Source organism: Mustela erminea, chromosome 7 (genome assembly GCF_009829155.1).
Source record: "Mustela erminea isolate mMusErm1 chromosome 7, mMusErm1.Pri, whole genome shotgun sequence".
In the NCBI taxonomy this organism is placed as follows: Eukaryota; Metazoa; Chordata; class Mammalia; order Carnivora; family Mustelidae; genus Mustela; species Mustela erminea.
Genome location: NC_045620.1, coordinates 107493637 through 107517021, shown reverse-complemented (window position 1 = coordinate 107517021; position 23385 = coordinate 107493637). Strand labels below are relative to the sequence as shown.

The following is a 23385-nucleotide window of genomic DNA, read 5'->3' as shown; positions in this document are numbered from 1 at the left end:
GCCCCTAGGTAAATTTTTTTTTGAGCAGATATTCATGAAATGCCAAGATTATGAGAGCCTTTAATATTATAATTCTTCCCATTACCACACCATATGCTATTAGAAATTATAAATATTCAAACAGAATGCTGTTTCATTCTGTAATCATGAAAAAAAATAATCCCTTTGATTGTAGGCCTTTTTTTCTGTGTATTAGGTGCTGAGGTAATTTGATTCCCTGCTAAGGGTGTTGGAAATATAATGAAGGGTTCTCAAAAAAAGGTGATTCACATAGCATTTACAAAATTGGCATCTTAGCTAACAATTTGTCATTTATAAACTTGACCTTGTAGAATGAGTTTAGTGTTGTTTGGCTTATGTGTAACAAAAATACTTCCAGATGTGATCACTGATATATGATTCTGAATTAAAACACTTAATGAAAACTTGCAGTGTTGACAAATCAACACTAACAAAATAAAGATCTGTTTCATACAGTGAAGCTTATCAGCAAATGTTTACATTTTAATATTTTGTGAAGAGAAGAGATACACTAAAACTATAATAATTTGTTTGACCAATACCTATTATAGGTGTCAGTGGTATTGAATTAAACAGTCCTTTTTAGGGACCAAATGGTTGGTGCTGAGTCTGCTTCCCCAGCTTGTCTAATCCCAAATAAGCATTTATTTTTTTAATTTTTTTATTTTTAAAAGATTTTATTTATTTGTTAGGGAGAGAGCGGAAGCACAGGCAGACAAAGTCGCAGGCTAGAGGCAGAGGGAGAAGCAGGCTCCCTGACGAGCAAGGAGCCTGATGTGGGACTCAATCCCAGGACGCTGGGATCATGACCTGAGCCGAAGGCAACCGCTTAACCAACTGAACCACCCAGGCGTCCCCCAAATAAGCATTTAATAAATGTTTGGCATTAAATTCTGTGTGGGGGGCACCTGGATGGCTCAGTGGGTTAAAGCCTCTGCCTTCAGCTCAGGTCATGATCCCAGGATCCTGGGATAGAGCCCCACACCAGGCTCTCTGCTCAGCGGGGAGCCTGCTCCCCCCCCCCCGCCCTCTGCCTACTTGTGATCTGTCAAGTCAATAAATAAAATCTTTATAAATGAATAAATAAATAAATAAATTCTATGTAGTATGCCCTGAATCAGCAGGGATTTCAAATGCAGGAAGCAAAAGATCTGTTAGCACAAAAGGGAAGGTTCTTTTTAGGAATTGTCAAGTTTAGTGAATCAGTCAGATTCTAGACAGAAATGTAGAAATTATTTGTATTAATAATATGTCAGAATCATTTAGTGGTTGGCTATTGCCTGTAGTATGAAATCTGATTTTCTTTAGGGTAGGATTCAAAGCTCTCCATAATTTGGCTCCAGCCAAATTTCTGGCCCCGATTTTCATTCTCCATTGTTAACAGACTGTATAATCAATCTCTATTACTCATTCATTTATTTACAAATATTCTACTTTGGAATGTTCTTTCTCTTTTCTGTCTAGCCAGGCTTTACTTAGATTTCAGGACCTGAATCTATGCTAATGTCTTTTCTTTCAGTGGGACCATGCTTGTCCATCGTGATCTTTTGTCTCTTTAAATTCCTAGCACTTTTTTGCCTGTCGCTCTTTTGATAGCTATTCTTGTCCTTCTTCTTTTTATTTAAAAAAAATGTATTTGCTTTTGTCACCTCAGCTCAGTGGAAAATTCCTTCAGAGTAGAGACCATATCTTGTACTTGTTTTTGATATGTCTTAGAATGTGGGATAAAAGTAAAAACTTCATGAATTCTGTGTTTGTGCATATGGTAATTTTTTCTAAAATGCATTACTTCTCCTTTCTTTTTCCCTTTAGCTTTTATTCTGCAACAATTTCAGATATATAGAAAAGAACTCCTGAATATTCTTTATTCTCATGGTTGTTAATGTTATGCCATGTATGATCTTTTGTTCTTTCTCTACATAGATATTTTTCCTACTGAACCATTTGAAAGGAAGTTGCAAATACATCCCTAAGTACCTCATTGTGCATTTCCTAAAAATAAGGGCATTCACTTACTCACCTATAGTATAGCGATCAAAATTGGGAAATAAACATTACAATATTATTTTTAAATCTGTAGACATTATTAAAATTTCACCAGTTTATTCCATATAGCATTTTTTTCCTGTTCCAATTCAAGATCATGCACTGCATTTAAGTTTATTTATTTATGTTTTTTAAGATTGTATATTCATTTGAGAGACAGAAACAGAGATTGGGGGGCAGGGAGAGAAGGAGAGCACAAGCCAGGGGAAAGGCAGAGGGAGAGGAGAAGCAGATTCTCCACTGAGCAGGGAGCCTGATGTGGGGCTCAATCCCAGGACCTGGAGATCATGAGAGCCAAAGGCAGATGCTTAACCATCTGAGCCACCCAGGCGCCCCTAAGTTTTTGTTTCTTTAGTCTTCTTGCTTTCCTTAATCTTGAACTGAACCATTCCTGAGTCCTCTTTTTTTTTTCTTCCTTTTATGGCATTAACATTTTTGAGGATTTATTTTGTAGGATGTCTGTCAACGTGGCTTTGTCTGATTCTTCATCATGATTAGATTTAGGAAATGTAGTCTTGGCGCATATACTGAGTGATGTGTCCTTAGAGTGCATGATATAAGAAGCACATGGTAGGTGTTTGTTCTGTTATTTGTCATGGTTTCTCTGATCATTTGGGTAAAGTGGTTCTTTTTCTTAACAGAGCCTAAGGGCTTGCCGATGGTGGAGCTGTTTAATATAAGAAACAGTTGAGGGTATTACCTGCGTTAACTTGAGGGATATCAACTTCTGTTTAATTTGGCAAATAATAAAATTTGAATCCTCACAGTGAATTGTAATAGTCACTGGTGGGTTTGAATAGAACAGTGATCAAGACAGGCCTGGGCATTTATCCAAACACATACTAACAATTACTATAAAGTTATAATAATTAAAAAAGTGTGGTGTTGGCAGTTGAATAAACACGGAAATATTTTTAAAAAGAACAGACTCAAATATATAAAGTATTTGGCTTATGATGAAGGTTATATTTTGAACTAATGGGAAGAGCATGGATTAGTTAATGAATTATGTTTGGGAAAAATAGAACCATTATTTATCACATTTAGTTGCAGAAACTTAGGATCTTTTCTAGCTAGTTTGAGCAGAAAGAATTTATTACATGGTACTAAATGACAGAATCACTAAGATGATTTGGGGGGAAAAAAAGAACTGTAGGCTGTACTCCCAGGAATTAAAAAAAAAATAAGGAAAAGAAAAGACAGGCCAAGGTTCAAATTACAAAGCTACCATTTATTAGTTATGTAATCTTTGGCTTAACCTCTTTTTGGTTAATTTATACATCTGCAATATGCAGATAATTTAAATACCATTTTTGTAGGTCAAAATCAGTTGTATATTGGCAGTTTCATATGGTTTTATATAATTCTAAATTTGTGAAGATTAAATAAGGCTACCTGTAGCACTGAATAAATGTTCATACACATTAGCTATATGTTTATTGCTATTTTTCAGTATGGTTATGTGAAAATAATGTAAACACATGATTATTGATCACATTCTAAAAAGAAATAACTATTTTTGAGTTGGGGTATATAACACTTCCTGATAATATCACGTATAATATACATGATTTGTGAAATTTTTATATGAGTAATAGTCACACATAACCAACACTTTAAAAATATATGTAACTAAATATATGTATAAACATACAACCTCGAAATATATAATAATATAAAAATATCAGGTATAAGTAATTTTCACATAAGTAATGTTTAAAATACAATTATCTCAAGGGTGATTGAAATGTATTAGGGTTGTTTGCTTCTGCATGGAAAGATCTTGGACCCTATGCTCTTTGACATTTTGTTCTTTTGAAAAATAGTTGTTTTCTTATTGGTCAGATCTTGTTTACTGTAGCTTCACCTGAATCACTTTTTAATTTATTGCTTTCCATTTTCTCTGAATTGGAAAAACATTACTTTGGTTAGTACACAGTTCTAATCAAGGGCTGGAGGAGCCTTCCTGAAATTAAGTGATTTTTTGAATTTAGTACTTTATGGTTTAAGTTTTGACTATGACAGGTTCTTTTTTGGTCATTTTCTAGTTACTGACTCAGTTCTGATTGGTTGAAGTTGAAAAATGAGTTCTCTCAGTTTGACACAATATATAAAACAAATTGTAAATTCACCTTTGCTTTCCTGATGACTTACTCATTTTCTAGTTATTCTGTGTTTTAGGCAATCATATATTATCTTGTTTGCAGGAGGCTTTTCCCTAACTTAAATGTTGCAATACCAATTTGTAATAGAGAGTCCTTTGGAAATGAGTTTTGACAGCTTCTGAAGTGAGATAGTAGTATGCAAGAGCCTGCTATGTGATGGCAATTCAGATTTTCTGGTTCATCTCTTCAGTGGACAGATAAAAATTAATTTGTTTACCACTTTGGTTTTTGATCCATGTTTGTATTTATTCCATTATTCTTCTCACTTACCTTGGGAGGGAGATCTTATTTTATCTTCTGAATAGAAAGTTTATGATTTAAGAATATAAAGGTTAGTAAATGACAGAGTGGAGATTCAGATATTGAGGTAAACATTCATTTTTATACTTGTTTTGAAGCGTAAGTAGTTTTGTCTCACATCATTTGGAACCAAGGGTTTTTTGAGGTACTGATTTCTATAATAAAAGAACTAAGATTTCTATGTAAGATTTTGTATTTGAATTGTTAAATGTTCTTTTTACAATATATTTGTTTTGGAAGGCTATTTCCTTTCTCTTTTCCCCCCACTTTTTATTATAAAGCTAAAACAGATAACACACACACACACACACAGAGAAATGTATAGCTTAGTAAATTATTATGAAGTGGGCGCCCCTGTAATCTCAATCCAGAACAAGAAATAGAACTTTGTTAGCCACTCCCGAAGCTCCTACATAATGCCTGTCCCAGTCACAGTCTCATCCCTCCAAAATGATCCATCCTGACTTTGTAGCTGAGTAGTTCTTCTTTATCTTCAGGGGATAGGTTTCAAGACTCCCAGTGGATGCCTGAAACCACGAATAGTACCAAACCATGTATATGCTATGTTTTTTTCTTGTATACACATACCTATGATATGTGACTAATAGGCGGGTAGCATGTGTATAGCATGGATATGCTGGTTGAAGGAATGATTCTCATTCCTGGCTGATCCAAGTGAGGCAGTCTGAGATTTCATCAGGCTACTCAGAATGGCACATAATTTAAAACTTATGAATTGTTTATTTCTGGAATTTTCCATTTAATATTTCAGATCGTGGTTGACTGTAGTAACTGAAACTGCAGAAAGCAAAACTGCGGATAAGAGGGAAACTACTGTAATCACTTCCTTTTCCCCCCGCTATGGTTTTATCCCCTAAGTGTCTGTTCCCAGGCACTAGAGTTTAATCTTACTTCTTTTTCTTAATTACTTAAAATACTTCTTTATTATGATATGATTGTAAAAAGAGAAATTACAATAATAAAATATCACTAATATGATATTAAAAGCAGTTATTTGGAAATTCAAGGCTCTCCATAGGTAAAAACACGAAGCAATTTTAGACACTTACACTCACTTTTTATGTGTCTCTTTTCTTTTATACAAATACTGCAAAGCAGAATAGTACTTAACTTTCCTTCAACACCCATTTCTCTCTCTTTTATTTAAGATTTTATTTATTTATTTGACAGAGAGAGAGAGCACAGCAGGGGAAGCAGCAGGCAATGGAAGAGGAAGAGGGAGAAGCAGGCTTGCAGAGCAGGGAGCCTGATGTGGGGCTTGATCCCAGGATCATGGGATCATGACCTGAGCCAAGGCAGACGCTTAATGACTGAGCCACCCAGGCGCCCCACCCATCTTTTTCTCCAAAAGAATGTGTTATATTCCTTTTTGCGATGATTGACATTTGTATAGGGCTATATAATTAATAAAGCAGTTATTCATGATCTCATTAAATCCTCACAACACTCTTGTGATGTAGGTATATTCTTTCCATTTTAGGGCTGATGTAATGAATTGATTGGATCTTGTGAAAGTCTTGTGAGCCTTTTCCAAAATGTTTCTTCATAAGTGTTTGTTTTCTAAACTTCAGTCATTTGAGTACTACCGTCATGATTTTTCCCATTCTCCTGCAAACTGTACTATTTTATTTAATAATTTAGAATGACCTTTTTTACTAATAGGCTATTAGTTTTTAATTTACAGAAAATTGAGTAGTATAAGAGTTCCCATGTTTCCCCTTCACTCCCTCAGAGCTCTTCCCATTATTAACATATCAGTATGATACACTTGTTACAATTAACAGTCAATATTGGCATATCATTACTAACTAAAGTCCATAGTTTATCAGATTTCTTTAGTTTTTATCTAACGTCCTTTTTCTGTTCCAGGATCCCACCCAGTTATCATATGTACTTAGGCTCTTCTTGGCTCTAACAGTTTCTCAGTTTTTTCTTGTTTTTGATGACCTTGACAGTTTTGAAGAGTAGTGGTTAGGTATGTCATAGGTTGTCCCTATTTGGAATTTGTCTGATGTTTTTCATGATTAGACTGAGGTTATGGATTGGGAGAGGAAGACCCAAAGACAAAGTACCATTTTCATAACATCATATGTAGTTACATATACATATATATTGGGTGCACATTATGTATATAGTAGTAACATGATAACTTGATACGTTGTAACTTGATATTGACCCCAGTCACCAGGCTGAAGTAATACTTCTCAGACTTCTCTACTGTGAAATTACTCCTCTCCACCCACACTCCTCTCCATCCTCCACTTGGAAGGAAGTCATTATGCACACTTAAGGAATGGGGAGTTATGCTCTACCTCTTTGAAGGCAGTGTGTCTGCATAATTTACGTGGAATTCTTCACAGGAGATTTATCTGTTCTCCCCCATTACTTAATATATTCAGTCATTTATATCAGTGTGGATTTGTGGGTATTTATCTCATAATTTGGGTTACAATACAATACTACTTAATTTTGTTGCTTAGATTGTTCCACCTTTGGCCATTGGGAGCTCTTTCAGTTGGTTTCTGTGTCCTTTTGACATAGCCCTATCACTTTTTTTGAGAACTTCTTTACTTTCTAGCACTTTAAGATGATCTAGTTTTTAGACAAGTTTATTTTAAAATAAGATTTTATATCATTCAGTAGATAGAAAGTCATGTTAAGGAGAATTCTTAGGTTTATCTTAAAAATCAGTTATGTTTAAATATTGGGACAGTGTTAGGTATTAAAAAACTCAGACTTTCTCCTTGAAGTAATTAAGTAATTAAAAGGAGGCCATGTAAACTTCTGTCTTTCATAACCTAATGTACTTCATACATTAGAGCATGCTGCTTTTTTCATAACTACAGTATAACTTTTTTAGTATTCACTTCAACATTTATTGGGATGTCTATAATGTGCTTGGTGTACCTACCATAGTACATACTGAGGGAGATTGAAAAGTATGAAATAGTGTCTATCATGAAGAGGCTTACAGTCATATTTGGTCAACAGTCTATAAGAACATGAAAAAAAAGTCAGTAATATACCATTGGATATTAAGTACTGCCATGATGGATGTAAGGCTTTTGAGAGTTAAGGAAGGAAAAAGTTCAGTGTTCAATAAAAGTAAGAGCTTCTTCAAGGTGAGACCTGTAGTGGGGTCCTGAAGGTGGGTGAAGTCGTTTCAGACCACAAAGTGAACTGAGTCAGCATTACCTGCAGAACAGTGAGGAAGTTGGCTTTGGTGGAGTCTTGCATCGATATTAACTGGAATAGTTTGAAAGTATCAGAACCAATGGATAAATGTCCTTTGACTTTTGTAATAAAGTTTACAGTCCCTTCTTTATATATGACGTGCATGAAGGTGTTTTAATTTTGACAGGTCTAGCAAATAGGGGTGCCTGGGTGGCTCAGTTGGTTAAGCATCTGCCTTTGGCTCTGAGGTCATGATCCCAGGGTCCTGAGATTGAACCCTGCATCTCAGCATTGGGCTCCCTGCTCAGCAGGGAGCCTGCTTCTCCCACAATGCCACCCCCACCCTACCTGCTTGTGCTCTCTCTCTCGCTATCTCTCTCTCAAATAAATAAAAGTGGTTTTTTTAAAAAAAGATTTTATTTATTTATTTGACAGACAGAGATGACAAGTAGGCAGAGAGACAGGCAGAGAGAGAGAGGAGGAAGCAGGCTCCCTGCTGAGCAGAGAGCCCGACGCGGGGCTCGATCCCAGGACCCTGAGATCATGACCTGAGCCGAAGGCAGAGGCTTTAACCCACTGAGCCACCCAGGCGCCCCAATAAAAGCATTTTTTAAAAATGTGCAAATAAAAATGTTATTAGGTATTTCCAAGTATATATAACCATTCCAAGAAGGTTATATACTTCCTTATTGAAACTATGAAATTTAAGTTACAAATAGATGCTTCAAGTTAATGATGCTTTAGTTAATTTAACTTACTGTCTCCTTTAGTTAATTTATTTAATTTAGTTAATTAATTAACTTACTGTCTCCCTGTTCTCTTGAAACTTGCCTTGCTGTCTTTACTGGAAGAAAAGAATAGTTTGATCATTTTATTAGCATGAAAAAAATTCTAGAAGCATTTTAAAAGAAAAGATGGATGAGGGTGATAATTTAATACTGTCTAAATTTTTAGTTTTATGACAGATGTGAGAATTGGACTTTTAAATTCATATTTTACAATTAGAAAATACTTATCCTTTTCTTTCTTTTTTTTTTTTAAGATTTTATTTATTTATTTGACAGAGAGAGATCACAAGTAGGCAGAGAGGCAGGCAGAGAGAGAGAGGAGGAAGCAGGCTCCCTGCTGAGCAGAGAGCCTGATGCGGGACTCGATCCCAGGACCCTGAGATCATGACCTGAGCCGAAGGCAGCGGCTTAACCCACTGAGCCACCCAGGCGCCCCGTTATCCTTTTCTTTTTAAAAAATTTTATTTATTTATTTAACACAGAGAGAGAAAGAGATCACAGGTAGGCAGAGAGAAAGGCAGAGAGAGGGGGGGAAGAAGGCTTCCCGCTGAGCAGAGAGCCCGATGGGGGCTTGATTCCAGAACCCTGAGATCATGACCTGAGCCGAAGGCAGAGGCTTAACCCACTGAGCCACCCAGGTGCCCCATATTTTCTTAAAACTACTATAAAATTAAGGGTATTGATGACTTTAGATCACCAATTTAAGGTTCTCTCACACAATTATAAGCTGAATATGTAGGATTTTTAATATTCTATGAACATTTATCAGGTGCCTATTTTGTGTATAGTCACAGAACTTTGGTGGGTTTTTGTTTGTTTTTGTTTTTGTTTTTAGATTTTATTTATTTTATTTGACAGAGAGAGAGATCACAAGTAGGCAGAGGCAGGCAGAGACAGAGGGGGAAGCAGGCTCCCCGCTGAGCAGCGGGCCCAATGCGGGGCTTGATCCCAGGACACTGAGATCATGACCTGAGCTGAAGGCAGCGGCTTAATCCACTGAGCCACCCAGGCCCCCCTGTTTTTGTTTTTTTTGCCTACATCAAGTATCGCGTTAAGTGGTAGGTAACACACACAAATTTGTGATCCGTGAATTTTTTCCAAATGAGTCCATGAAAACCAAACTGTAGAGGCTTATAACATTTTCTCTTCTTAGGTTGAGTTCCTTCTCTATTACCTCTTTATTAAAACAGCAACTTAGATGGGAGTCACAGATCATTAACAGAATGTCAAACAGTAGATTCAGTATAAACTAAATAGCAAAAATTATATCTAACACATTTACTCTTCTATAAATATTGTCCAATGTGTAAAAAAAATAATGGTTTAAGAAATGGTCTGCTATTTATTACTTAGTTGAGTTTTTAATATATGGGGTTTATATATTTGAATAGCTAGGCAGAGATATTCTTATTTAGGCTTTTCCTTTATCTTTTTATTCTTGCCTGCTAAGCCTAGAGTATAGATTGGGGGTGGAAGGGCAGTGCAGGGAGAGATAGAATCCCAAGCAAGTTCCAGGCTCAGTAGCCCAGAGCCTGACAAGGGACTCAGTCTCAAAACCCCGAGATCATGACCTGAGCTGAAGCCAAGAGTTGGATGCTTAACTGACTGGTACCCCTAGAGTTCTTTTTTATTTTTCAGTTTATTGAGAATGGATCAGTTTTTAAAAATGAAGGTTTGGACTAAATAGTTACTGTTCAAGATTCCTCATTAATTCTGTTTTTTAAAAAATACCCAAAATTTAGTGGCTTAAAACAACAATCATGTTGTTCTGTCTTGCCAATACTGTGGGTCAGAAATTTGGGTAGAGCTTTAATAAGGCAGTTCTTCTCCATAATGTCACTTGGTGATACTCAACTAGAAGGTCGGACAGTTTTATTTACATGTCTGGTAGATTTCTGGAAGACAGACAGGCTGGGCTTAGCTGGGACTGTCAAACTGAGCACGTATATGTGGCCTCTCCAGCATGTTGGTTTAGAGTGGTTAAATTTCTAAAATGGCAGTTTAGTACTTCTAAAGAAAGAAACCAGAGTCTTCGAATCTGCAAGACTTATTAATATCTAGTCTTGAAAGTTCTGCAACATTTGTTGTTTAAAAGCAAGACATGGAGCCAGACCAGATTCAAAGGAGACAGCTACTCCAGGGCATGAATACTGCAGGGGATGGCATGGGGATGGGGGGGGGTGGGCAACTTCGGAGAATAGCCACACTGTAGGATCTAAAAATCTGTAACTTCACACAGTATATATAAAATTTAATTTTTTAAAACAACAGTATTAAAATCATATAATTTAAGCTGATTTTTCATAAAACTCAGCTACTGTAATATTTTTATTTCCTTATAAAGCTTCCAGAGTACTCTGCAATTTATCTTTTCCTCGAGAATTTTGTCTACCTCAGGTAGTTTTTCTGTTTTATTAAGAAAAAGGTTTACTCTACAGAAAAGATGAAAGAACAGTGAACACCTATGTATCCATCATTTAGATTCTATAATTAACATTTTCCTATAGTTAGGTTATCCCATCTTTATTTATCAATATGTCTTATTTTCTGATGAGTTCAAAAGTAAGTTGCAGGGACTCCTGGGTGGCTCTGTCAGTTAAGCCTCTGCCTTCAGCTCAGGTCATGATCCCAGGACCCTGGGATCAAGCCCCACATTGGGGCTCCCTGCTTAGCAGGGAATCTACTTCTCCTTCTTCCTTTGCCCCTCCCCCCTGCTCATGCTCACTCACTCTCTCTCAAATTAATTAAGTAAAGTTTTTTTTAAAAAACTAAGTTGCAGATAATCAGATACAGATTTAAATTATTTCTCCTTCTGATCCTTTTACTTTGGAGGATAATCAGAAAATATAAAGAATGTCTATTATTGTATCTTCTCTCTGAAAACGTACCTGTTGGGAACTTTTCAACCTGCTTTGTCACATATCCAGCCAAACTTTGGCTATAGTCTAAGATCTTTAGAGGAAAAGAGAAATCTTTTATTTTTTTAATTATAAAGATTTTTTAAAAAATTTATTTATTTGACAGATAGAGATCACAAGTAGGCAGAGAAGCAGGCAGAGAGAGGGGGGAAGAAGGCTCCCCGTTGAGCAGAGAACCTGATGTGGGGCTTGATTCTGGACCCTGGGACCCTGACCTGAGCCGAAGGCAGAAGCCTTAACCCACTGAGCCACCCAGGCACCCCCCCCCCTTTTTAAATTATAAAAACAATCGTCCACAATTCCAGCGTAAGTATAACCGTTAATATGTTTCCTGTTCTTTTTCCATTTCATATATTTTTATACTTGCTAGTATATATAGTTTTCCAAGATTTTTAAAAATATGTGCAGTATTTAGATTATAATAATTAGCTATTAATTAATTGGTTTGTTTTCGGACCACTGTTTTTAGCCATGCCAACTAAGTTGTTTTCCAACTAAGGAAAGCTATTGAACCCAGTGACATGTTATTACTTATGCCTGAAATTGGCCGTATTTAAAGTTTATCCCACCCTGCTAATACAACCTTAAGAGTTGAAATTGATGAAACTGAAGAGAAGTTGGAAGGAATAAAAAACTGACTTTAGTTCTGCATCAGGAATAGATAGAGAAAAAACTGTAGTTTCAGCTTTGATGAAACATTTTTGTCATGTAAATTTTCATTTTTACCACCAGCATTCTGACAGGTATTCTGTGACTTGGGTTGAGTAAATTTCTTATTTATGGTTTACCTGCAATTTTAAGCATATTATAAACCTTTGATATCAAGTACAAGGACTAGATATGTGTATTTACTCTGAATTTTACTCCTGTTTGTTGTGGAACTTCTGTGAACTCTAAGAAGCAATATGCAGTACATTACCACTTGCTAATACAATGTATACTTATGTATGTGGTATTTTTAAATTTTTCTCCTAGCTTTAGCATAATTAGCTAATTAGATAGGCTAGTTCAAACAAATTGAATTCTGTAATTGTAGGGATACAGTCTTACAGAAGATAGTTTTTTGAGTCCTCCTATACTGATACGAGATTCTACTGAACCCATCAAGGCAGTTGAGTGTATTGTTTTATTCGATTTTTTAAAGAAAGCAGTTCTTGATTGTCAAGATTCATTCTTCCTAGAATTAACCTTTTCTTTCTCTCTCTCTCTCTGTGTATGTATGTATGTATGTATGTGTATATATATATATATATATATACACACACATACAAACAAACTTATCTAACCTGCATTCTTCATTTAATACATCGAGTATATTTCATCTTGTTTGGCCCTCTGTGGGAGCAGATGGTTACTATTTTTCATGTAGTAACTATAGATACTTGAAAGCTAACATTTGTCTTTTAGGCTTCACTGTGCTTGAATTAAGTTATTTACATAATACAGACCTAAACAGAGCTTTCTGCTCATGAAAAAAAAAAAGCTCTCTGGGGAGTCTTAAAATATAGTTCTGTATGTTTGGTCGTGTTTGTGTGTGCATATATACATTGTCTTAATTAGCAGTTAGGTATTGCTTGACCTTCATTGTTGGGAATATATACCCAAGTATCAGATCTACCAACAAATATTATGGCCAAATGAAATGAAAAAATGGTCTGGGTTTGATTTGAATTTTGAATATGTAGCGTTACTTTGGGAAAGACATGGGAAATTTTATCTGGGGTCTGTTTATCCCATTTTTTGGAAAATTACTAGAATGTTAGGTTGATCGTGGGATTACTTTATGGGTCTAAGATCTGAAGTGATACAGATTATACCATCTTCTATATAGTGGGCTTCAGGACATCCCATGTATTCTACACTTGAGATTACAAGTAGTAATCTCAAGTAGTAATCCTCCTCATAAATGGTTGAAGAGAATTGGTCTGAAGAGAATAGAAGGCTGGAGGAAAGGAGAATTATATTTGTCCCATCATATTTACTTTGGTGTCAGCCTTTCATACTTGGTTCCTATTCAGACAGCACAGTAAAATTCCATACTAGAAGTACATGGTTGGTTCTTTAAATTTTGGGGATGCTTTATTTGACAGTAAGAATATTTGAGTTTTGGATTTCAATTTATGGAATGGTAATGACTTCTTCTTTTTCTTTTCAAAGTCAATGAAAAAATTTAATAGAGGTATAATACATTTGGGTAATGTTTGTTATATGTATTCCTAAAAATTTACTGAGACATATTTGCCTAGTTTATCAGTGACATCTAAACAGTGATGGCTCTTGACAGTGAGGAACTCACAATAAACTTAGAAGGGTGAATTCTGAAGCTAAGAATAAGTTTAGTTGTAGATCTTGAATTGATTAATTATAGTAGAAACCCCATCTGTTGAAGTGCCCCTTTTCATAAGAAAATAGATGAAAACCTTTTGGGGCACCTGGGTGGCTCAGTCATTAAGCGTCTGCCTTAGGCCCAGGTCATGATCCCAGGGTCCTGGGATTGAGCCCACCCCACATTGGGCTCCCTGCTCTAGTGGGAAACCTGCTTCTCCCTCTCCCGCTCCCCCTTCTTGTGTTCCCTCTCTTGCTGTGTCTCTTTCTGTCAAATAAGTAAATTAAAAAAGAAAAGAAAAGAAATAGATGAATATCTTTTGAAAAGGCCTTCTATAAAAATCTCCAAGTTCTGCAAACCTTTAACCTGTTTTAGTTTTTATATTTGATTTTTCTTTTAACTTTTCACGAATTAAAAAATGATAGATTGCATTTAACATAAAGTTTTTAAAAAAATCATATGTATGTTTATGTGTTTGGGGTTTTGTTTTGCTTTGAAACAGGAGCATTTGAAATTTCTTTGTGGCCAGGGGGAGCTGCTTCAAAATTTCTATATAAGAAGGGCTTAGGGGTGGCAATTTGTGTGTGGTTTGGGGGTGGGTGAGGGATGTTTTGAAGCTATGTTTTGAAGCTGTTTTTCAGTGATCGCAGTATTTTCTCTCATGCGGTATATTATAGGTCATTCAGAGCAGCAAAATTGTCTAAAAATCTTATTAATATATGCATTTGTCACACAGAATTGAAAAAATATCAGTTGTCCATATCAAATATATATAGTTAATTGAAAAAAATTGCTTTTTGGGTATCTTGAATAAAGAGGCTGATTGAGATAAGGAATGGGGAGGATAAAGCCATCCATTAGCTCTACCACTGGCAGAAATATATTTTATCCCTTTACTTATATTGCCACTGCCTTATTTAGGCTACCATTACGTCTGATCTGCACAGTTCTAACCTCTTAGCTATTTCTTAGCTTCTAGTCTGATCTTTCAGCAGTTTCCTTTGCCTTAAGTCCATCCCTCCATTTAGCCACCAGGGTATGAACTACTTAAATTGCCCATTTGATCTGGCCATTTCCCTGCTGCCCTCGAAGGGGTCTTCATAGTGCAATGTGTAAGATGATTTATTGGTGGTGCAGTGCATGAAAAAATACTGGAATTTTTGTATTTACTTTTTAAATAAAATGAAAGAAATTATGTCTTACCAACATTGAATAAAATGATTAAAATGTTCCCTCAGTCTGTCAGTCAGCTATCACCTAAGGTGGATTGGGAGTTCTCAATTTACAGTGGGCCTCTTTCATTCATTCTGCATGTGCTGCATTATATTACCATTAACTGTACCCTGTTAAGTGTGCTTGCTTATTATATTATCTGATTCTCACAAAATAGATAGGTGACTTAACAAAGAATTCTTTGAAGAAACCAGAGTTATGTTAATAAACAAAGGAGAAGAGAAAATGGCACAGCAAATCTTTTATTTTAGGCTCAAGCTCAAACATTACAGGTTTAAAATTAGTGATCTCTTCAGGTCTGATAAGAAATCATCTCCCCAAAATCAAAATTACTTAGAAGACTTGTTTGAAATGTTTGAATCTTTCTCTAAAAATATATATATTATGATTTAAAATATTAACCAAAATCTTTTTAGTTACCAAAACAAAAAAGTTTGTCAAGTCTTAATATTCACCACTCTAGACCTGCCTAAAATTCAAATATTAATAAGCATCTTGGTGATTAAATCCCACTTGGAAAATGAGGCAATATATGGGAATGTGTGAAAGTAATAAAAAATTATAACCACAAGATTAAAATACTTGGTTCACTTGGAAGATGTAAGTAAGTATGCTATTTTCAGTTATTTTCCAGCACACAGACACACAACAGACTAGTGAAAGTATGAAGCAATTGCTGTTATTAGGAAGATATCTAAGGTATTCATTTTTATCCATACTTTTCAAATTTCTATTTTTTACATAGGATTTGTAATGTTCGTAACTAGCACAACAGTATATGTATTTTATATATATATATATATATATAGAGAGAGAGAGAGAGAGGCATGAACTTTACATTTAAAAACCTTTTAGGGGCACCTAGGTGATGTAGTTGGTTGAGCATCTGACTCTTGGTTCCTGCTTGGGCAGTGATCTTAGGTCATGAGAACAAGCGCCCCATCAGAATTTGCGTTCAGCAGAGTCTGATTGTTCCCCCCACCCCCCGTCAAGCTTGTTCTTGTTCTCTCTCTCTCAAAAATAAACTAAATACAGTCTTAAATTAAAAAACAAATGTTTTTTAAAGTCATTTTATTGCCATATAACCCATGTAATCATAATCCAGGTCAAGAGAGCGAACATAGCCAACACCCTAGAAGAGCCCCTTTCCTATGCTCCCAATTATTACCCCTCTCACATCTCCAAAAATAACTGCTATCTTGATTTTTTTTTTTAAAGATTTTTATTTATTTATTTATTTATTTGATAGAGAGAGAAAGATCACAAGTAGGCAGAAGGCAGGCAGAGAGAGGGGAAAGCAGGCTCCCTGCTGAGCAGAGAGCCCGATGTGGGGATCGATCCCAGGACCCTGAGATCATGAGCCGAAGGCAGAGGCTTAACCCACTGAGCCACCCAGGCGCCCCTGCTATCTTGATTTTTGACAATATTGTATAGCTGTATGTGTTTTTGTACTTTATATAAGTAGAATCATAAAGCACATATTCTTTTGTGCCTGGTTTCCTTTGCTCAGTATTGAGATTCACCCATGTTTTATGTAGCATGGTTGATTCAGTGTCATTGCTGAATGATACGTTGTTATATAAATATGCCACAATTTATTTGTTCTCATATTGATGGATTTGGTTTGTTTCTGTCTGACTGTTAAAACTGCTCTGATTCCTGTACATATCTTTTGGTACATGTCTATACATATTTCTGTTGAGTGTAATCTTAATTGGAATTGCTGAGTTGTAGGGAATGTGTTTATCCCACTTTAATAAATAATGACAGGTAGTTTTCCATAGTAGCTGTATAGTATACGGTTCACAAGGAGTTCTAAGATTTCATGTTGTTCAACATCTTTGCCAACTAAGCTATCCAGTGAGTATGTAGTGTATTTATTGTGTTTTCAAATTGCATTTTCTTGATTACTAATAAGATTGAGCACCTTTTCATATATTGGCCAGTTGAATATCCTCTTTTGTAGAAAGTTCCTTTTCAGGTCTTTTACTCATTTTTGTATGTGACTGTCTTTTCCTAATTGATTTATAAGTATTATTTGTATATTCAGCATATGAATTCTTTTATCTGTTATGTTCCAACTACTTTCTCCTACTCCAGCTTGCCTTTTCACTTTTAATGGTATCTTTTTATGAGTACACATTCTCAGTTGTAAGATTGGTCCCACTATTAATCTTTTCCTTTATCAGTAGTGATTTCTGTATTTTGTTAAAGTATCTTCTAAAAGCTTTATGGTTTTGTCTTTCATATTTACATCTGTAGTCCTCCTGGAATTAATTTTTGTATATACTGTGAGGAAAGGGTCAAGTTTCATTTTCCAGCATATATGGAGATCCACTTGACCCAGCGTTATTTACTGGCATGAGTCTTGTTTCCCTGGATCTCTAAAGTACTGCCTTTGGTCTGTATGTGAGTGTGTTTATTTTTTGGATTCTCTTTCCAGTTCCATGGTTCTTAATTGTCTATCTTTGTCTTAATTACTATAGTTTCATAGTAAGTCTCTTGATACCTAGTAGGGCGAGTATGCCTACCTTTTTCCTCTTGTTCAAGAGGGTTTTACTTATTCTTGACTTTTTATTTTTCTGTATAAGTTAGAATAAATGTACCACATTCCATGCAATGAACACATGTATGCATACTCACACACAAAGTATTGGAATTTTTTCCATATTGCATTCAGTCAGGGTGAAAGTGGTTTATTTTCATTGAGTCTTCAATCTGTGAACACAGTATATTTACCTAATTACTTAGGTCCTTAATTTTTCCTAACAACATTTGCTAGTTTTATGTGCAGACATCTTGAACATTGCTTTGTCATTTTTATTACAGGTGTGTGTGTGTGTGTATTATATATATATTATATATATATATATATAATTTAGTGCTCTTATAATGATCTTTTAAAGTCATTTTTTTTCCCTTTTTTTTGCTAGGGTATATTAATATAGTTGATTTTGTGTGCTGGTCTATATCCATCAACCTTGTGCTCTCTATTCTAATCAGCTGTCTATATATTCTGGGGGTTTTTATATACATAATCATATTGTCTGTGAATGATAGTTTTATTTCTTTTTAATCTTTATTTATCTTGTCTTACTGAACTGAGCAGGATTGCAGTATAAAATAAAAGTTGTGAGAATAGATATCCTTGTTTATTTTGTTCCTTATCTGAAAAGGAAAGCTTTCAGTATTTCAACATTGAATATGATGGAGTAGTTTTAAAATTTTTGGTATATGCCTGTTGCACTTACTATGGCTACATAATCCATTAAAAATTTAATGGCATAAAGCAACCATTTATTATGGTCATAGTTCTGTGGATTAGGAATTTAGATAGGTCACACCGTTGGAACACTTGTCTCTGCTCTGTGTTGTCTGAAGCCTTGACTGCAAGATGCAAAGGCGTAGGGAAGGAACCATCTGAAGGCTCATTTACTCGTATGTCTGGTTGTTGATGCTGGCTATTTGCAGGGAGCCCCTTTCCTGTCTGGCTGAATCCTTCCAGGTGGTATACCATATGGGCTAGTATGAGCTGCTTCACAGCATGGTAGCTGGTTTCTCCTAAAGCGAGCATTCCCAAGGCAGAGAAAGCCAGGTAGAAGCTGTATCCTTTTTACAGCCTCATCTCAGAAGTCATAAAAGCATTTCTTTTGCCATATTTGGATTGGAGTAGTTACAGATCCCACCCAGATACAAGAGAAGGGAATGCAGACTCTTCTTTTGGGTGAAAGGAGTATCTGTCAGTCATTGTAAGAACAACATATATATGTTAATGTATGTGTGTGTCTAGCTAGCAAGAGTGAGAGATACAGAAAATATGATCTGTTATAGTGCCTTTTTAAATCGGATAAAGAATGTTCCCTTCTATTTAGTGTTTTTGTTTTGATGGGTATTAAATTTCATGAAATGCTTTCTCTCTGCTGAACTGAATGATTTTACTTTCTCTTAAGTGATAAATTTCTTTGATTTCAATAAATTCAACTTGGTTATGATTTATCTTTCTCATATGTTAATGCTTTTGGTTTGCTTTTTTTTTTTTTTTTTGCATTTTTTAAAAAAGATTTTATTTATTTATTTGATGGACAGAGATGACAAGCAGGCAGAGAGAGGCGGGGAAGCAGGCTCCCTGCTGAGCAGAGAGCCCGATGTGGGGCTCGATCTCAGGACCCTGAGATAATGACCTGAGCCAAAGTCAGAGGCTTAACCCACTGAGCCACCCAGGCGCCCTTTTTTTTTGCATTTAAAAAATTTTTGCATTATTTTTTATTTTTGCATTATTTTTGCATTAACCTACCATATACCTAATATAGTGTTGGGTATATGGTAGAAGCTTGGAAAATAATCTTTTTTTCTGTGTCTCAGTTCCTTATCCAATAATATCAAATCCTTTGAATACAGCATGTTACTGACTTATTAAAAAATATTCCTTATTGTGGAAATAGGAAAGGTTTTCTGAAGATGTAAACATACCTGTCCTCGCCTAGAACTCTGACTAGTCCCTTACTTTCTCTCTGAAGTATGTTTCTATTCTTCATTGTAGATTTGTATCATATCTATCTGCTTGAGGACCATCACTATAGATAAGCAAAGATCTCGAATCAAAAAGTACCATGAGGGACACCTGGGTGACTCAGTCGGTTAAGCCACTGCGTTCAGCTCAGGTCATGATCCCAGGGTTCTGGGATCAAGTCCTGCATCGGGCTCCTTGTCCAGCAAGGAGCCTGCTTCTCTCTCTGCCTCTGCCTGCCACTCTGCCTACTTGTGCTTGCTCGCTTTCTCTCCCTCTCTCTCACAAATAAGTAAATAATCTTTTAAAAAAAATCTTAAAAAATAAAGTACCATGAAATGCTGAATTCTCCCAATTTGGCACTAAATAAAAATTTAAAGTTATCTTCCTTATTTTCTCCTTCTTATTCTCTTTCTGTAACCATGGAGAAATAGAGTCATAAAATTAATGCACCACTGATTATGGAGAAGACTGTCTTTGCCTTACTAATAAAAATTACTTTGTCAGTAAAACTTTCCTATCCTTTGAGAAGATGTACCTTAATATTTAATAGATCTCACTGGATTATTCTTTCAGGTAGTTTATTAATGTACACTTACCTTCAAAATATATAAAAGTTCCCATGCCAACATTTGGTATTGCCAGAATTTATAGTTTTTGTTTATTTAAGGGATATGAAATCATAGCTTGTGATTTTAATTTGTACTTTCTTTAAAAATATATTTATTTTGAGAGAGAGCATGTACACATGAGTGAGGCTGGGGCAGAGGGGCAAGGGCAGAGGAAAGAGAATTCCAAGCAGCATGGAGCCAGCGCAGGACTCTGTCTCACAATCCCAAGAGATCATAATCTGAGTCAAATCAAGAATGGGGCATTTAACCGAGTCACCCAGGTGCCCCTTAACTTGTTTTTTTGTTTTTTTTTTTTTTTAAGATTTTTTATTTATTTATTTGACAGAGAGAGAGAGATCATAAGTAGGCAGAGAGGCAGGCGGGGGGGGGGGCAGGGAAGCAGGTTCCCTGCTGAGCAGAGAGCAGGACGCGGGCCTAGATCCCAGGACCCTGGGATCCTGACCCGAGCCAAAAGCAGAGACTTAACCCACTGAGCCACTCAGGTGCCCTTAACTTGTATTTTTAATTGCTAGTAATGTTGATCCATCCTCCCTCATTCCCTACAAAGAAGCTTGCTTATTCATCATCTTTACATTTTTCAGGTCGACATCTTTTCTTATTGGTATTTATATACTTCTTGTGTGTGTTGCAGTATCTTTTTCCAAGTTGTGCCTTTAAAAATTTTTCCTTTTTGAAGTGGGAAGAACTAAATTGAATTTGTGTCCTTGGAATTTAACATAGTGCCTGACAAAGTGGTCAATCATTCAGTAAAAAGTAGAATGAATAAATATTTTGCAGCAAGCTAAAAATTTGGTGTTTTTAAAGCAATGATGCTACCTACTTTTAAAAATAGACTAAAAGTATCATATACTTAGAGCTTATTTAGATTTTAATACATAGCTTACAATCATATCGTTTGGGTTAATTTTATTATTTAGAAGTTATATTTTTGCCTAATGGTTTATAAGTTTATATAGTTGTCTAGTTTCATTGCTTTAGAAAAATTCTCATCGGTATTTTTTTCAAATTGCTTGTTCCACAGACCGAACTTTCATTTTTCCCCCTCCCATTAAAAATTGACTGACTTCCTTTTTTGGGGTCCCACTATTTTCTGTATAAATCTATCAGGGCAAGTGTTATATTATACTTTATTGTATTTGTTTACATTTCTTGCTCCCCCATTCTTCCATGCTTTTTAGGTTTGGAGACCATCTTATTCAAATGCCAAAACAAATAGCATATAATTAGAAGTTCACTAAATGTTAGAAGTGATTATCAAATAAATAATATATATATGTATTTTAAGATTTTATTTATTTGACACAGAAGGAGATCACAAGTAGGCAGAGAGGCAGGCAGAGAGAGGGGGAAGCAGGCTCCCCGCTCAAGAGAGAGCCTGATGTGGGGCTCGATCCCCAGGACCCTGAGATCACGACCTGAGCCGAAGGCAGAGACCGAACCCACTGAGCCACCCAGGCGCCCCTAAATAATATGTATCTTTGTGTTGTTTTGAATATTTTCTGCTAATTAAAACTTAGTCTTTTTAACTTTCTGTTGATGAAATGGAACTGGGTGAATTAGTGATTAGTGAAATAATGTAACATCTCTTTTATTGACTTTTCAGAGACTTTCAAGTAAATCTTTACTGCTTAGGTACCTGACACTGCAAATCTTACTGATCATTAAGAATTTAAGTAATATAGTACTCGCTTCAGCAGCACATATAATATTAAAATTGGAATAGTACAGAGAAGATTAGCGTGGCCCCTGTGAAGGGTGACATGCAGATTCGTGAAGCATTCCATAAAAGAAGAAAGGGAGAGAGAGAGAGAAAGAAAGAATTTAGGCAGTCTAGGTGTGGGTTTACCAGGCCTTTATTTTTGAATATTACTAATGATTTTAGTAATAGCTGACATTTATAAGACTATTTTGCTATCATTTTTAAATGCTTTTTAATGATTTAGCTAATTCTGTGTGGTTTTCTATGTTAGGTGCTCTTAGTCTCATTTTAAAGATGAAGAGACTGAGGTGTGGAGAAGTTAAGAAATTTGACCAGAGTTGTACAGTTAGTAAATGGTGAAGCCAGTGTTTGAATCCGGTTAGTCTAAATCCAGTTCTATCTATCTATCTATCTATCTATCTATATATTTTTTAAGATTTTAATTTATTTGAGAGAGCACAAGCTAGGGTGGGGGACAAAGGGAGAGGGAGAAACAGATTTCCTGCTGAGCGTGGAGCCCAGTGAGGGTTTCGGTCCCAGGACCCTGAACTTGAGATCATGACCTGAGCCACCCAGGCACCCCCAACTCTATATTCTTAACCATTATTTGCATATTAAATTTAAGTTTTTAGTTACATATGAACTTCATATGCCAAGAACAATATTGTTAATGAAGATTTAGATGGAGAATTGTTTTAAAATAATATTTTATTTATTTATTTGACAGGGAGAGAGAGAGAGAGATCACAAGTAGGCAGAGGCAGGCAGAGACGGGGGGGAACAAGGCTCCCCACTGAGCAGAGAGCCTGATTCGGGGCTCAATCCCAGGACCCTTAGATCATGACCTGAGCTGAAGGCAGAGGCTTAACCACACTGAGCCACTCAGGTGTCCCAGATGGAGAATATTTTTCCTAAAGCAAGACAGATATAGTATTTTCTGCCAAGGGCTGATGATTTATCAGGAGGCATAGGTGGCAGGGGGAAGAGGGAGAAAGAAAATGTGAATGAGTGAGTTCAGGACTAAATACACAAAGAAACACTGAGTTAGTCTGAGTATTCAGGGAGGGAAATCAAGTAGGTTTTGTTTTGTTTTATGAGAGATATAGACATTTTAGCTTATTTACTCATAAGAGGAAAATTCTAGTGAAATAAGGTCTGGAGTCCTGGGTTGAGGCCTTGCAGTGCATAAATATCTAACCTCTTGATTGGGCTAAATCTCTAAAACTATGAGAGCAGTAACAAAAATATTTGGGGTATATTGTTTTTATATATATTTGTTTGGGGTATATTGTGGCAAAGAGGGGAAGAAAGGCAGGGAAAGAGAGCAAGACAGAGAATCTCCAAAGTCAGCTACAAAAGAGGAAAAGGGGATAGTCAGAGAAAGAAGAAACCAAAAGGAGAAATATTTAGGGTAATGAGAGATAACCCGTCTTTTCTCTCATTTCTATCATTTTCAGTCATTGACCAAGATTGTTTCTTCCAGATTCTCTTCCCAGCCCCATGAACCTTCTCAGGTGGGGATTCTGTTCTTCTAAAGCATCCCCAATACTCTGCA

The 23385-nt window shown here is 35.8% G+C and overlaps 1 protein-coding gene and 1 non-coding gene across 5 annotated transcripts in view; both read left to right on the top strand.

Moving 5' to 3' along the window:
- The window catches only part of EML4 (EMAP like 4), a 157488-nt gene that overhangs the window by 33088 nt on the left and 101015 nt on the right, over positions 1–23385 (top strand). The gene's annotated exons all lie outside the window — the stretch shown is intronic.
- LOC116596660 lies at positions 21813–21921 on the top strand. Its single transcript, XR_004288246.1, has one exon. It is a non-coding gene; the product is annotated as a U6 spliceosomal RNA (small nuclear RNA).